Raw genomic sequence first — 17283 nt, forward strand, 5'->3', positions numbered from 1 at the left:
ACGGTGACTCTTGGCAGACCTCTTCCTTGGCTTCTGGTTTCTGACCATCCCCATCAATCCTTGGTAATCTGCCTGTTCTAGCTCTGTCATTCTCCTGGTCTTCTCATATGTCTTTAAGCAGTTGTACTTTTATCAGGACACTATCCATTTTGTCTTGAAAACTTACTATAATCTAGTAGGACATTTTATTAACCAGGTAAACACAGTACTCACCTTTCAATTAAAAGTTTACTTTCGAAGGTATTGGAGGTTTAGGACTTAAACATCCATTCTTGAATAAGAGTCAACCCATATCAAAAGAGCTATTTGTGTCAGCAAGATGCTTATCTCCTGAGCACCTGTGGAATTTAACAAGGATATCCATTTTGACATATTAATTTTATTTATTGTTTTTTAAACTAAAGTTCTACAATTTATAAAATCATATATAGTTGAGTTTTAGACATGTAATGGTCTCAGTCCCAGTCCTACCACTGGGGTCAACTTCCCTCCACCAATGTTCCCAAGTTACTTTCATAACCCTCACCCCAGTTTCCAAGTTTGCCATCTTGACAGGCACCTTTTTCAGTTCAGTTTTTGAAGTTTGGGCCTCATGATTTCAGTGTTGTTAACTCTGGTAAGGCTATTGAGGCCTATCTTTCCTTAATAGTTTTATATATTTATTTTTTTAATCATTCCTAGCACTTTGACATATTTACTGAGCATTTTTGTGTCTGTACAAGCCCAGTCTCCTGATGGCATTGGCAATGTCGATTACACCCACTGACCTGAAAAATCTCCCCTCCCTTCCCTACTTGGCAACATCTACTTGTTGAACTAGTAATTATCTAAACAGCCAGAAATTTTTGGCTGTCAAAATGACTAATTACCTCCTACCACCATAATTCTGTCAGGTTTATCTAGTGAAATAAAGCCAAATGACTCTTTGACTTCCTGGTTTTGATATGCTGTGGTCTCATCAGCAGCCTAACATTTATATTTCGTTTTTACTAGATTTCCTGAGATAACTTCATCCACCTGTATGCTTTTAACTACCATTTGTATGCCAATGATTTCATGTGAATAATAGTTTTTATGTCTAAGACAGGGGTCTCAAACTTGTGGCCCACAGGCCGTTTGCGGCCCTCCATACAACATTTTGTGGCCCTGCCCTAGAGGAATCATTTTTGTTTTGTTTTGTTTTAGTTGTTTGGGTCACATTCCTCACTGTTCAAGGCTTACTACTGACTTTGCACTCAAGGATCACCCCAACTTTGCCTCCTGCGGCCCCCAGGTAAATTGAGTTTGAGACCCCTGGTAAGATCTTTTACCTTAGTTGCCAACTTGATATTCTCATGTGGAAATAGCCCAATCACCTGAACATCCATAATTCAAATTTTAGCATGTATTACTCCTCAGAGGTAGAAATTTATTTATTAGTATAGCAGCTTATTTCTCTTTACCTTGTCTGAATATAGGTCATAAGACTCATCTTTTTAACTTTTTTATTCATTTTCATCTGAATCCTCTTAAATACCTCTATTAATTATCTAAGTTCAAACCTTGGTTTTGTTTCAGTTTTGAATGATTTTGCAGTTTTTTTTTCCTACAGATATGAATAGATCTATCTCACTTTAGTCAATCACCAGTAATAGGTTAAGTTACGATCTCTAGAAAGACTTGAGATAAAGTAGTATGGATAAGGTGCTTGCCTTTCACAGAACTTACCTGAGTTTGATCCCCAGCACCCCACATGGTCTCCTGAGCCTGCCAGGAGAGATCCCTGAACTTAGCTAGGAGTGAGACCTGTGTGCTACCCCCAAAGAAAACAATTTATGATCTCTAGAATTATTTAAAATGGTATTTCTGGAAAATTTCTCATATTAATAATCCTCTACCAACATAATTTAATGAGGTGCTTTAATGTCTTTGTTCAGACTTGCACCCATAAATATGGGTTTTTGGGTCATATCTTCTGAATTGTTCCAACCACACTTAAGTTCCCTAGATGCCATAGGCTCTTTCATGCTCTGATACCTGTGTCTCTTAAAATTGCTCTTTTAGAAATAAGCTCAATATGTTTTATTGTGCTAATAGGACTCATTAAAATTGTCTGCAAGTGGCATTTCTTATTGTACGCATCATATTGGAAACAAATATTCAAGGTGTAAATATTTGAGTCTACTTATGTAGTTTTATTTTCACTGATCAATATAAGGTTTAAATTTTCACCTTGATCATTGCAAAATTAATATGCATTGATTAAAATAACGTGTATTAATGGTCCCACTAGTACTGGCTTGCATGAAACCAAAGTACTAGCAAAGATAAAAAAAACTTTCCTGGGGATGATGTCTATTCAGTCAGCATTTCCATTCGGCAGCTATTAAAGGTATTTGGTCTCAAAAACTATTACTTATTCGGAGACAGTTTTATTTCAAATGGGAAAGTAATGCACTGAATGGAAAACAGTGGGGTTAATGTCAGATGTCTCCAACCTGAACTGCAAATGACCTAATCAATCACAAATTTTTAGCTGTCATAATGGGTGGATTACCTGGGTGAAGCACTGTGTGATGAAAAAGTGCCTTGTTCCGTGGACTGTCTGACCTCTGTGTCATCAATTGTCCAACCATCTGATTGATTACACTGTGACTGGCCTAAACTATCTGGAAAAAATGATCAATTTTCTGTCATGTCTAATCCTGTCCATATCATAATGCAAGCTATTGCTTAGATGGCATGATGCTCAGTTCCCCATCACTGGTGAGCAAGGTCATTGTAATCGGTGATTCATAGAGCCTTTTCTCCTGTGAATAGTAGAATTTGGTTTCAAACAAAGCCTGAAAACCAGTCACTTGCTCTTAAAGTACTCATTGTTAAGTTTTGATTTTTTTTGGTCTTGTTTTTTGAGCCACACTGGGTGACGCTCAGGGGTTACTCCTGGCTATGTGCTCAGAAATCGCTCGTGGCTTGAGGGACCATATGGGACGCCGGGGGATCAAATTGCAGTCTGTCCTAGGCTAGCACGTGCAAGGCAGACATCCTATGACTCACGGCACCACTCTGGCCTCCACTGTTAAGTTATAGAACTTCTTTTTCTCCAGCAAAATTTGCAAAGCTGGGTTTCTGTTGAAGCTTCTCCATAGCTGACATTTTAATCATGATTTTGAATAAAAAATAGTCAATGTTTTGGTTTTTTGGCCACACCCGGTGAAGCTCAGGTTTTACTTCTGGCTATGCACTCAGAAATCGCATCTGGTTGGCTGGGGGCCATATGGGATGCCGGGGAATCGAACCCCAGTCTGTCCTAGGCTAGTGCATGCAAGGCAGATGCCTTACTGCTTGCACCACCACTCCGGCCCCAACCACCTGATAAAATTTGACTACATTTTTTCATTTCTGAATATGTTCTAGGGAATTAGTGTTAATTTTTTTTTTTAAGAAGTAAAGATACTGCAGTTCGAGAGTGGTTGAGGCAGTAAGAACCACAGGTGACCCAAGTGGACACCTAAATAGGCTGATTGATGGTTTATATGTAGAAGGCCTTCACTTCATCCCTGTTACCATAGGGTTTCCTGAGTACCACCAGGAGTAACCTTAGGCACCCATTGGGGTAGCAACACCTTATTGTTGCTGGATTTTGTTCCAAAGCAAAACAAAAAAAAATATGGGTTCATGTATTACATTTGCAAGGTATAAGATCTAGAACTATTACCTCTGGTCTGTTAATAATGGAGATATTGATTATAGATACTTATAAGAAAAAATTTTCAAGTTTTGACTTAAGTGTCAATTGGTGACTTGTTTGGTTTGGCTTTCTTCTGTTTTTTGGCTTTCAAGCATGGTACTCAGGGGTCCAGGGGCCCTGCCTTGTGATTTTCAGCCAATCAGGTCTCCTGAGCTGCATCCCTCAATGCTCACAAGACCTTTCACTGGCTAAGGCATGAGGTCAGACCTGTGCAAAGCAATCTTGAACCCCTGTACTATCTCTTTAGACACTATTGGTTTACTGCTTTTCTTTGTAAAACGTTGTCCTTACAGCTTATCTAATGTGGTTATGAGAGGCTGGAGTGGTGGTGCAAAGGGTAAGGAGCCACCTTACCTAAGTGACAGTACTTGAGTGTCACCGAGTGTGGCCCAAAAACCAAAAAAAAAATGTGGTTATGATCCTGTTTAAGTTGATAGTGTTGATAAACAAATTTACACATCATCATCTTCAGCATGCATGCAATTTAAACTGGTTTTAGCAGGAGGATCAAAAATATTGGATACTGGAAAAGAAAAAGGCTCATTAATTGCTAGATCAATTGATATCATTTGATATCACATTTAATGCCATGGATTTCACTGAAATTTAATTTCTGTTAACCTAAAAGAAATTTTTGTTGCTTAGTAACTGACTAGTGGCCTTCCTTAAAGAACCTGTAGTAGACATCATAGTGAGTAAGGTATATATGACAGGTTTTTTTTCTGCCCCAATCTTAAATTGACTGTTCCAATAATAATTAGTGGTATTATCAGCTACTGCCAAAGAGATCTTTAAGTAGCTTGTGAAATTATTTTTATTACATTAGATAGAAAAAGTCTACAGAATAAAGTATGCTTTTTAAAAATAATATCTAGAAACCAATATTTTAAGACATTTATACCTAGTGATAGGTGGGGTAAAATTCACATGAAGTACAATCATAAAGAGGCATTTCTAAAAAATTTTGAAGAATTTTATAGGCAATTAAATAAAAAATAAATTATAGACCTAACTTTTGGTCCTTGATGCATAATTTGATATATTGTTAGTTAATACCTGACAATACCTTTGACAATCACAGAGTCTGATTAAGAGTCATGCATAGTTTTGTGGATTTTTTTCCTATTTTACTGTCAGTTAACTTCTAAAGCCTTTGTGTCTAGTTTAACTATCATGCCTTTATTGACTTTTGTTTTATGGTTTTATTTAACTCTTCTTTTTTATTTTCAGGGGAGAGCATGAACACAGTCCCCCACTACCACAAATTATGCAGTCGAGTTCCCACATTTAGGGAAATCGCAGTAGACAGCACACCCGGAGTGCAATGGGTGAGCCTTGCCCTGGGGAAACCGCCTTCATGATCATGGTATCTTCCCTGCCAGGTAAGTATTTATTTAACTCTTCTATTAGAAGTACTACAATTCAGAGATATAATTTGAATGTATAATAGCAAAATGAATAATGTAAGTAGACTGTTTATGTTAGAAGTAAAAACTAATTTAAAAAGTAAATTAGTAAATAGTCTAGTATGCTTACTCCTGATGTATACTGAAGAAAATTTGCACACACACATGCATCAAATAACCATGTAACAACAGGTGATCTTATTTGAATTGGTAATGCCCACCCAGTTCTAAAATGTGAGTGGCTTGAATGCTCTGTCAGGATTCCTAGACTAAGTCTGTGCCATAGAGTTGCACAATCATATGTAACTCAGCCACCATTCCTTAAGCACATTCCTTAATACACACAGCATTAAGCAACCAAATCTGAGACCTTTCTTAGGAAACTGGTGTGTAGTATGTCAGAGATGAAACTGATGCTGGAAAGAAAAAGCAACTTTTAGCTATCAATACTGTGCATAGATGAAAGCAGGGCAAAGCTGTTAAGATGAGACAGAAATCAGAGAAAATCTGGGTTGATGAAAGGGTTGAGGAAGGTGCAAAATGAGCCCTCTTCAATCAGTAAAACCCCAAGTAGTGGTGTGATAAATGGAAAATTTGGGGTTGTCACCTCTGAATTCTAGGTTTTCTCTTTCACCTTCTGGGGTGAATATATTTATAAAGCTCCACCAAATGACAGTGTTTTGATTTATTCGAGTAGCCTGTACTTGGGTGGTAAGACCTCATGTTCAAGATTTACCAAATCACAGACTTGTAGTTCCCCTGTCTCTCGACTACTACCTCATGCCCAAGGATAATTCATTTAATTTGAAACTCCAAAATAACTTTGGGAAATATTCTTTAAAGAAAACAATCTGCTAAAAAATGTTAACAAAGCCTGCTCAAGTCCATTGATGATTATCTTTCAACAGAATGAAAAGAACCCAAGTTGCTTTATTTTATCTTTGAGAAATATTAGAACACTTAATAGTGTGGTGGCATGGTGATATTGCTTTGTGAACCAAACAATGGATTTTCCTTTTTTAAAAGGTTTATGAGCACAACTATATATTAAGCACTTTGGTGGGTATTCTGTAACTATATAAAATACTTAGAAATAGACAAAAGTACATTTTATTGATTCTCTTCAGAGAATCATTGTGTGGAAGCTTTCTGTTGTGTGGAATCCTTGACAACCCTCTAATTCATTTGTGGGGCTAGGAAGGTAGTTCAAAGAAGGCTCAAGTGCTTGCTTGGTGTGTACAAGGCCTAAGGTTTGATCCCTGCACATTAAGACCCCTTCTCCACAGCCTTACTATGCACATGATTCTTTTCTATTTGGGAGAATTATCAGGAAGTCCTGAGCATGCTCATTCTATGTCTGTGATCTCTACCCACGCTCTGGGCATGAGGGTGTGCTCAGAGAACCCTGAGTGATACTTACCCCACCTCATTTGGATCTGGCAGAACATCATTTTCATCTTGGTTGGACTGAGAAACTTCTACTACCCCATACACTGCCAGGTATGGGCCAGAGTCTCCTGGGTTCTCTAGGTACTGCTTGGAAAACTTCCAAAGACATCCATTTGTGCTTGCTATTGTTTGAAATATGTTCTGGTACAAAATAAATTAATTCAAAATAAAAAAGATTGTTTCATAAACCACTTCTTTTGGGTGAAAATTTGAGTAGAAACAGATCTAGTTTTTTTCTAAATAAATATTAATTTAATGCAGTATTTCAGTAATGGAGTAATTGCTGACACTTTGTAATAACATGCATTATGTTACACACTGAGTATGCAAATGTGAGATATATTAATTGTTACTCAGTAGAAGGTTGCATGCTAATTTCATGTTTGATCTATAAGATCAACTAGGGGCTGGAGAGATTGAATAGAAGATAAGGAACTTGCCTTGCATACATACAGCTGATCTGGTTTGGACATCTAGCATTCAATATGGTGTCCTAGCATTGCAATGAGTGAGTCTTGAGTGCAGAACCAGAAGTAACTGCTGAGCATTGCCGAGTATGACCCCCAAATAGACAAAAACAGTCAAGATTCATTAACTACAACTATAAAGTAAAGTTATCTTGCATTTGTTTCACACTATTATTAAAAAATTGCCAAATGTCACATCCATCTCTTAGATGTTAAAAATTGGTAAGACTCCATGTCTTCATACATTTGTCATAGCCTTTGTAGATCTAAGCCTCACATATTTATAGATACACACATAAATGTATACATCTGAGTGACAGGAACTGGGTGAGAGGTGAATGAGTTGCTTTAAACTTTATTAATAATTTAATCATTCTCCATGCAGGCAAGAAGCAGCACATTCATATTTTATGCTAAATATAGACTCACCACAGCACAATGCCAGAGCTCTTGAAAGTTGGCTCAGATCAGCTGGAATGAGATGATGAGCTTTCAGGAATTGTTTGAGCTTTTTGTGGAGTGTGGGCATTCTGAGCATTGAGAACCTTAGAATTCAATATCTGGCAATAAGAGTAAGATTAAACACATATGCCTTCTAATTCTTTGGCGACATTTTTTTTCCCTCTGTTCTATTAGTTTATTTACCACCAATGAACCCTGTGGAGAAGTGGTAGCATCCTGCTGAGTGCCTCCCTGCAGATCTGTAGACAGTGGGAACAGGGTGGTAACTTGGAATCAGACTATGAGGTGTTTACACTTCAAAAAAAAAAAGTGGGTGTACACTTTAGCTTCCCCACCCCAAAGGCAGTGGTGGGATATTTATGTGTATACAACTCACCATGCTTTTCCTTTGCTTTTTTTTTGTTGTTGTTTGTTTGTTTCAAAGAGTAGAATCCCAACCTCATTAACATTCACTGTCTCTTGGCCCAAATTTGTCATTTCTCACCTGGTAGGACTTGACTGAAGCAGATGGCAAGTCTGTGAGCTAATTAATCACTGTTCCTGGAGTTGTAGTTTGTGTTTCAGAGAGCTAATGGAGGACACAGGTGAAACTAGCACTTCCCAAGTCAAGCCACAGACATACTGGCTTGGCCTTGTCTAAAGTCATGGCCACGGAGTAAGTGAATAAATCCAGAATTACAATGGGCCTAGAAAAGCTTATTTATTATCCTGTCAATGGTGAGGTTTCTCCTAAGTACATGGGTGAAATGAATATTCATCACAGATAAATATGCATTGAATGTTTGTCCCTGGTGTTTTGTCATTATGAAAGTTTGTGAAGTATTTTTCATCAATAAGTGGACATTTGGGGGACGAAAACATATCTCAGGTCATTACATAGACAATATCATGGGCCCAAAGTATGTATATGTCACCGAAAGCTAGGTATTTATTAATATAGATGTAGAATATATGTGTATGTATATTTGTTAATATTAAGAAATTTTATATTGATTATAACTGAATCTCATGTTTTATTCTCTATTTTTTCTGTAATAAATTCTTTATAGTTACTATTTCACACTTAAAAGGTTCTGATGGCTGGCTTAATGGGAAAATCTAGATTCCAAGTTTGAGTTAGTTTCAATTTCTGACAGCACATCACATATATAAAAGAAACATGAAAAGGGAATAACATGATACTTAAGACATTTGTGACATTATAATTAGTTGAGAAAAATCTTTTACAGAACGGCAAGTCAGCTTTGTACTGCAGAGAAAGTCTATAAAAGTTAGAGGGATGAACTGGACTCTCAAAAAGAGGCAAGACCCATGTTATTGTCTTCAAAGCAGAAGCATGTCCCCTGAAACTCCCTCAACTGGAAAAGATTCCCGTCATGTCAAACTAGCTTCGTTTTTCACCTGGCCCTGACTTGCTTCCCTCTGGTATTTGACAGCTTCTTGTGAGCATTTTTCTATAGGAACTTGTAAGTAAAAGTGATATGCTCACACATAATAGCAACTGCTTGTCACATGTCAAGAAAGAACTAAAACTACTTCTGATTCAGTTCTGTTAGGCCATTTTCTCTAATCCTTCCTGAGCCTTCTATCCTGCCTTCTTACCACCCTCCCCGACAAAAAAAAAAAAAAAAAAAAAAAAAAAGACAGGCAGGAATAGGCAACTGCTATTTATTTCCTGCACACCTTCAGACTCAGTGATTCTGATGAGAATCACTGGTTTATACTTGGGTTACAAATGAATATTTTGAGGTCTAGCCAGGAACCCTTTTTTGGTTCTAGTATAACAGAATTTTTTGACATTTGTGCCCAGATAGTACAGCAGGTAAGGCATTTGACTTGCAAGTAGCTGGATTGTGTTTTGTCCCTGAACCCCATTTGAACCCCTGAGCCCTGTCAAGTTCATCTTGAACTTTTGAGCTCCACTAGCTGTAGATCAAATTCCTCCTCCCTCCCAAAGAAAAATCCCCATTGATACTTAAATTTCTTTGAAAGAAATGATAATAAAACTTTGCACTAAGTTAATGGTGTACTATTATGGTTATTAGAGTAAAGCAAACAAATAGAACAAAACAAAGCAAAAACCCAGAAACCAAATTTGGGCATGAGCTTACTCTTTGGCTTTATTAAAAGAAGCCAGTTTTGTAGAATTAGAATTTACAGAAGAGAAAGCTGCAGTCTCTAATGACAGAGTAGCTGCAAAGTTCTCCCCCCCCCCCCATTTGCTTATTAGAGACCACAGACTAGTCAGCAGTGATGTTTCTGTCTCTGTGAATTTGTAAAGAAGGGGGAAGCTACTTAGAAGTAGCAGGTGTTGGAAAATGAGGCCACTCGTAGCTGTAGCGCTGCATTTAACAAAGGAAAGTAACCTACAGGAATATCCCAGCTTGTGTGCAAAGTCACACAGAAATTGCCAAGAGCTCTGTGTTCAAAGTACCTAAGGTTCTTACACATGTGATTTGGAACCCTCAGGTACTTACTGCTCCATGTGCAGCTAATTGTGCCTATATTTGGTCCTGCAGCAGGCAGGTGGCCAATCCCACACCTAATTAATTACACAAGGGAGCAATTAGGCCACCAGACAGTGTGTGTTGGGAGGTTCTTTTGCCTTGGATTAATTTATTTTGGCACATAGTTGAGGGGTTGCCTTTTGAGGTGTGACCAGCTCTTCTCAGCTCACATTGGGGTTTGCTATGGGCAAGTAGGCACAGTGGCTCAGGACCCCTATGTTGAAAGAGGCGAGGGAGGCTTGGAGACTAGCTCTAACTGATCCGGTTCCTCTAACTCATAAAAAGAGAGTAACTAATTGGAATCGTAGAAACGTTACTTTTTATTCCGCAACTGTGCTAATGTAGTTGCTTTCATTTGCCATTATTCCTTAATAAGATACAATAAAACCCCCCATAATGCATGTAAACAGCGGTTCTGTCTGGGAGAAAACTGGATTGATGGCATATTTTGTGTTTATAGAAACAAACACCATTTAGCAGCCCTTCTACTCCGGAGAGTTTTCTTAGCCAGTCAGCCAACCAGGTACCCCAAAGGGAAGCAGTGAAGGCCATTTAAAGGTGATTAGTGCAGAAACGATTCTATTATTACGAGATGACATTGGCACAGTGGAGAGAGAAAGTTGATTTGAAAGCGTCATATAGAAGCTTTGCATATTCATTTGAAACTTGGGATTCTTGGTGTTTGATCTCTTGAGGTTTTTAAAGTTATTTTTAATTATGAATTCCCTGGCTGACTAGGATCTGGCAGAGGGAAAAACAAAGCAGTAGTAGTTGTAGTTGTTTGTAATTGAAAATCTCAAGAATTCTCTACATTTTAAACAGCAGATAGGAAACTTTGAGAAGGCAAGATGGCATTTTCAGTTTAATTAAATTTGGCTTGAAAGTCCCTTATATGGAGTCCCAGGCTTAGAGGGCACAGCCAATCTGCATTATTTTTAGAGGATTTGGTAATGTTTATGAAAGTGGACAGACTAAAAAAAATTGACTTATTCCTTTGTGTTCATGATCTCACATAGTTCTTATTTTTAAAATGAACATGGCTCCTTAAAATTTGAACTTATTTAGGAAAGTAACAATATCTAACTCAGGACATTCATTCTTTTATTGCACATCCAACAAACTGCTGTACACATAGTGGCATAAAAAGTATCTATTTACCATGAACAAGGAGATCAGGAGACTGAAATGCATTCATTGAAATGATTCCATTTGGATGAGAATCAAGGTGTTAGTTCAGCTGCATTCCTTTTGGAGGCAGGCTTTAGGGCAAACTTTCCTTGTCTCTTGCAACTTCTCCAGATTGCCAGTTTTCTGTGGCTAGTGGGCACCTTTTGCCTGCAGTGCTAACAGTTGTATTATTCAAATTAATCCTTCAAGGGTTCATCTCCATCTGAGCTCTGACAGGGATCTTGGTGATCACATTGGTTCTGACCAGATAATACAGGATAATCTTCCCATCTCAATCCCTTAATTTAGTAACTCAACAATTTTGGATGGAGAGGTAAGGTACCATTTATATAGCTTTGGGGATTAGAATGTCCTTATGTCTGGGAAGCTCTTATTCTACCATACCCAGTCATTTCTTCTCTGTGTTCCTAGTTGCTCATTTTATATAGACTATTCTTTCCTTCTTAGTACTTCTTTCAAAATGCAGTTTTCTTTTCTTTCTTTTGGTTTTTGGATCTCACCTCAGTGGTTATTCCTAGCTGGGCACTTAGGAATTACTTTTGGCTGAACTCAGGGAACATTGGATGCTGTGGATCAAACCCTAGATGACTATAGACAAAACAAGTACCCTACCCACTGTTATTATTATATTTTCAGGTCCTACAATTATTTTTCTATGTAAGTTCTAGCCAGGCTCTGGTAAATACATTTGTTCTAATGTTGACTAGTAAGCACTTTAGTATGCTGTTTACCTTCATTTTTATTATTCAATTGGGAAGCTGATTATTTACTGTCTGCATAATGTGAGAAGCAAGTAATGACTGACATCAGACAGCTGGGAGCTGATCAGTTTCTTTGCTTTATCAACACTTCTTCAGAGAGTCAAAACCAGTGACTTGCCATTCCTCCCCTCCAGGTACTTGGATTTGTGGAGTTGCCCTGTTAAGGTGGAGAGACAAGCAAAATAATTGTAAAAACTTGATTTTCTAAAAACAGCAGTAGTTTACCATAAAATTAAAGGCTAACTTATCATTTGCAAGTTATCTTCTCAGCTAGAATGCTGGCTTAAGTTTTATTTAAAAAAATTAAAACCAGTCTTTTTTTATGGGCACATCGAGTAAGATAATCAGTGGAAAGTGACTGGAGAGTCCCTAATGCCCAAACGTCCAATGACATGAAAACAATGTGACATAGATGAAGAAAGAGATGGTGTTCTGCATGCTGCTCAGCATAAGACAGTTATTACATTTCCTATACCCTATTTTTGTTTGCACTTAGATGGTAATTTTTAATCATCTTTGCTATGCCTCAATGCACTAATGTTTCCCAAAGTTCTTAGTGCACTTTGCACTGCTCTGTGAGTATTGAATGTAATAAAGAGAAGTTTATGAGAAAATCTAAATCTTAAAGGTGACTGTTGAGGGTTTCTGACAGAATCCTTTGAGTTTCAATCAAACAGAAACTGATTGAAGCAGCTCCTCTGATAACTGGGAAGCCCTGCACTTTCTGCTCCTTTCATGCATGTAGCTTTGTCTTCTAGGAACTCCTCTAAAAGCTTCCAGTTCAATGAATGAACTTCTTCTTTTACTTTACTAAGAAAAGGTCAAATTCTATTCCCCCTTCCAATCACCTCTCACCACTTACAAGTGCTGTGATGCAAGGTAAGTTATTGAAAATTCTATTTTACCTTGAGATGTGGTGGTTAGTGCTTTCAAGGCTTCTAATCAGAGCTGGCATTTTCTTGTCCCCAATGATTTTTTTTAACTGCTGAAATCATTTCCCCATTATTCCAAGTGTTTAAAGTAACCTCACAAAGACTTCCCTCTGCCTCTTCATGTATATTTACATGCTACTCCCTGGTCTTACATTACAATAGATTGAGGTGAGGATTACTGCTATTCTGTGAAAATAACCTACCAGAAAATAGCATGAGAGAAAGTAGTCAAAGATAGACTTGATACCAACTGGACTTAGAGAAAGGTAATTTTGGTAATGTTTTTAAGTAGTGCCCATGTGAAAGGTTCTGCACACAGTTAATGGGATTTTGCTTTCAAAATTGTAAATTGATGTTTGTTTGGAAGATACTGCTTTGTTAGATAGAATTGACAAGACTGTATTTGTGTCTCTGTGTGTAAAATGCAATGGTACATATGGTTTGCATTTGAGAATAGCTCCTTTCAAAGGATAGACTAAGAGCAACATGAAATGGTATTGAATGAAATGGTGTTTATGACACTTCTATTTGAACATATTTTGTAAAGATTTTGTTTCTAGGAATTTTCTGACTGTGACTAAAGATACTCATTTCCAAGAAGTTCTTATTATTTAAAGTAACTGGAATACAATAAAAATACTTCAATCAATTTATGGAAATTATTTTCATTTGATAGTTTAATGTTTATGAGGAAAGTCATACATTTCCTCAGAGAACAATTCAATTCTTTACAATTTGTATAAGCATTGGTAATAAGGATTTAGCAGATCACACATAGCATAACATAGATCAGTAATATTTGTCCATATTCAGCCATAATATATAAAAAGTCATTCTTGATCTGAATCCATTCTTTTCTCTAGACACTATCATAATGCTTATTCCTTCCTAAAATGTACTCCAAAAACTTAGCCATCTTGGTAAGAGGAATAGCTTTGTGGTTCCATTGTTAGCTTGATAGAATCTCTAATGTTTTAATAATAACGGTTGAGCCCATAAGTCCTCTCTCACTCATTTTATCTCCTAAACATATTGCAAAATATATGTGGGAACATATTTAAAAATGAGTCTAGGATGTTAACAGAAAGTTGCTGAAAAATATTGATAAATAGCATTATGTAAATAATCTGAATGTCATAAATATGTCATTAATTGTGAAGAATAATCAGTGATTTTACTTACTGTCTTAATACTGAATATTTTTTTTATGAAAAAGTACTTTTGCTTGTGATTTATATATACTTAATTCTGACAAGGGTTATATAAATGTGGTACCATTACTCTAATGTCATCTCATCACTGTGAACCTATTTAAAGGGATTCTATAACTGGATAGTTCAAAAATATGCAAAATTCTCTTGAACTGCCATTAGTTCTGGCTTCCAATGAGATACTCTTACTTAAATGAACATGGATTTTCTGGTTATTTAATAAGATATAGTTGGGTGGTACTTAATAGTATGAAAGTAGAAATGGAATTAAAGTTTGGTCTCAGTTTAGTTCTGCCATTTATTGGTTCCGTTAGTCATGGTTTGTCTAGGATAACACTTGATAATTTCAAGCCAAGGCTTCCCAAACTGCTTTGGCTTATCACCTCCTGCTCAGGGGGAGAAAAAAATTACTCAGTGTTTTCAGAAAACTGCCTCCTTGGAGCCCAAGATGAGTCCCCATGACAAATGTTTAGGGTGAGAGGTGCCTTTGTATTATACAATTTATGGGTTCTTATCCCTAATAGATAAGAGTTTATATATATATATATATATATATATATATATATGTTTTCCCATTTTTTTAGTATGCCTATGTAAAAGGGAACAGTGCCATATTATATTGCTGGTGCATTTGTGGATAAAATGTTTGGCTATACAATCTTTGTGCTCTGTTTTTGACCTGAGATTTTATCCCAAGCAGGACTTTTTCTTCTAGAGTTTCATGCCAAGCAGAACAAAAACAAGAGAAATAAAAAATATATATGTAAAAATGAAAAAAATAAAGATAAGAAATAAAAATAAATAAATATAAAAGAACAGAGGAGGCCACCTTTGGAAATAAACACACTAAGAAGTATAACTATTGTCATATTAAATATACAAAATATAGATATCTCCATTAAGTCTTTTGAGTTATTCTTGAGGGGTAAGATTCAGGGCACATTTTCATCCCACACCATGATCTTATTTAGTTTAAGAAATGGTTTGCAGGGGCCGGGCGGTGGCGCTAGAAGTAAGGTGCCTGCCTTGCCTGCGCTAGCCTAGGACGGACTGCAGTTCGATCCCCCGGTGTCCCATATGGTCCCCCAAGCCAGGAGCGACTTCTGAGTACATAGCCAGGAGTAACCCCTGAGCGTCACTGGGTGTGGCCCAAAAACCAAAAAAAAAAAATGGTTTGCAGCAGTAAGGGATCAGGTAGTGTCCTTGGGCTGAGGATCCTTCTGGAGCTGAATCTAGTAGATACATTTTCTTCTTCCTCTTCTTCCTCATCGTCAATGCAATCTTTGTCAAATAAAACCCACACTGATAGTTTTTCTTTAGGAAAGGAACTTTGATACACAAGATGCAGTGGACAATACTACATAGGGTAGCCACCTACATAGGTAGGGCTGATCCCCCATTTGGGGATATGTGTGTAAGGAGAAGGGCCACATAGAATGAGTCATTAGGAATGGTAGTTGCAGCTTCATTCCATGGCCCAACATGACTAAGAGGCTGTCTTTCCAAATTTGGAGCTGGGTGGTGAATTGTTGGGGCAGGAGTTCTATCTTGGTACCTAATGAGTTAAGAACTGAGGGAAAAGAGGATTAAATGGGGGTGGGGGAATAATGGATCAGGATTGAGGGGCAAGAGAAAAGAAGGAGTTCTAAAGAGGGAGGAGAGATAATATTTATGAGGGGCTATATACATTATACATTTAGGCATGGATTGTTTGCAGTATAGGTTGGGCATACAGAGAGGAGTCCCTTATGTACAGACTCATGTCCACTGATAGACAGACTTTCAAGAGCTATTCATAAGTTTTTGCTGGAGGCCTGACCTTCAGAGGATAGTTCTGAGCACTTAAATAATTGCAACGAAGTAAGGCAGAAGATAAAGGATAAATACAGAATAATAGCACTTTATGAGGTACATAGAATATACACCATATATACATACAATACTCAAGGAACAAATAAACAGTCTAATAGGGGTAGAAACTCCAAGCACTGTAATTGGCAGTATCTACTGGGAAGAAGTATTCAAAATAAGCAAAAGAGGAACAACAAAAACCTTGACTATCCATTATTCCATAAAGAAACCAGCAACAACAGAAACAACGGTTTAGTGAACAGGTATGTAATCAGCCTTTTTCAACAATGGCCTATAAGAATGTCTTAGGGAGCTTATACACAGATACAGTTGAAGAATATGATTGGGTGCCAGAGACTCAAGTGGCAGTGTTTCCTAACAATATGTTTTAGTGTCTTAATTTTACTTGGTATAAAATAACCTCTCAGCTTCTCTATCCACAGGAATTCTTGGATACAAAAGGTGGACACCCTAATTTGGCATCTTGGTGCTCAGTCATACTAGATAGTTTGCATTATGAGAATGTCGGATAAAAGACTCCAATATACCCTCTTTCTCTGGTATATGCCCTTTGTTAGGAACTGAAGCATATGATCATTCAGACCACTGAAACAGCCAATTGCGAATCATAGACTTATATTATAGGATCTACTAATCTAACATGTTTGGGCAAATTAACATTTTCTTTCTCTCTCTTTCTCTCTCTCTTCTCCCTACTTCTTTTCTTTGCCCCATTTTCTTCTTCCTCTTCTTCCTCATCGTCAATGCAATCTTTGTCAAAACCCACACTGATAGTTTTTTTTTAGGAAAGGAACTTTGATACACAAGATGCAGTGGACAATACTACATAGGGTAGCCACCTACATAGGTAGGCCTCATTAATACATTATTTAGTACTCGAGACACAAAACCTATTGGTATACTAAACTGCTCCAGCTATTATGGAACCCTGAAATCTTCATTTAGCAAGGCCCAACTCCATCACTGATGAAATGTCTGGAAACTGGGAAAACCTCCCAACTCTGACGCACCGACCCAATCACTTTTATTTGATTTATTAAATTTATGTTTAATTTATTTCTACAATATTTACCTATTTTTTCTGTTCTCCTCTCTCTTATCTTTGGCTCTCCCTTCCACTCTTTCTTAAGCTATACCTAAGCTAATTATTTATCTTAACTCAACCAGTCCTTAAGAACTCAGACCTATCCTCAGACCTCTAACAACACCTTAAGAATAGATTACTAATGTATGTCTATATGTGAGCACGAGTACATAGAGATAGGTCTCCTCTAAGAGACCCAAACGTAATTGTAAAC

General features: G+C 37.2%; 1 non-coding gene across 1 annotated transcript; it reads right to left on the reverse strand.

The window, feature by feature from the left end:
- Positions 1–4957: 4957 nt before the first annotated feature.
- Positions 4958–5120, reverse strand: LOC126004983 (U1 spliceosomal RNA). The gene has a single exon (XR_007494173.1). It is a non-coding gene; the product is annotated as a U1 spliceosomal RNA (small nuclear RNA).
- Between the last annotated feature and the right edge of the window lie 12163 nt (positions 5121–17283).

The sequence above is a fragment of the Suncus etruscus genome, chromosome 3 (genome assembly GCF_024139225.1).
Source record: "Suncus etruscus isolate mSunEtr1 chromosome 3, mSunEtr1.pri.cur, whole genome shotgun sequence".
NCBI lineage: Eukaryota > Metazoa > Chordata > Mammalia > Eulipotyphla > Soricidae > Suncus > Suncus etruscus.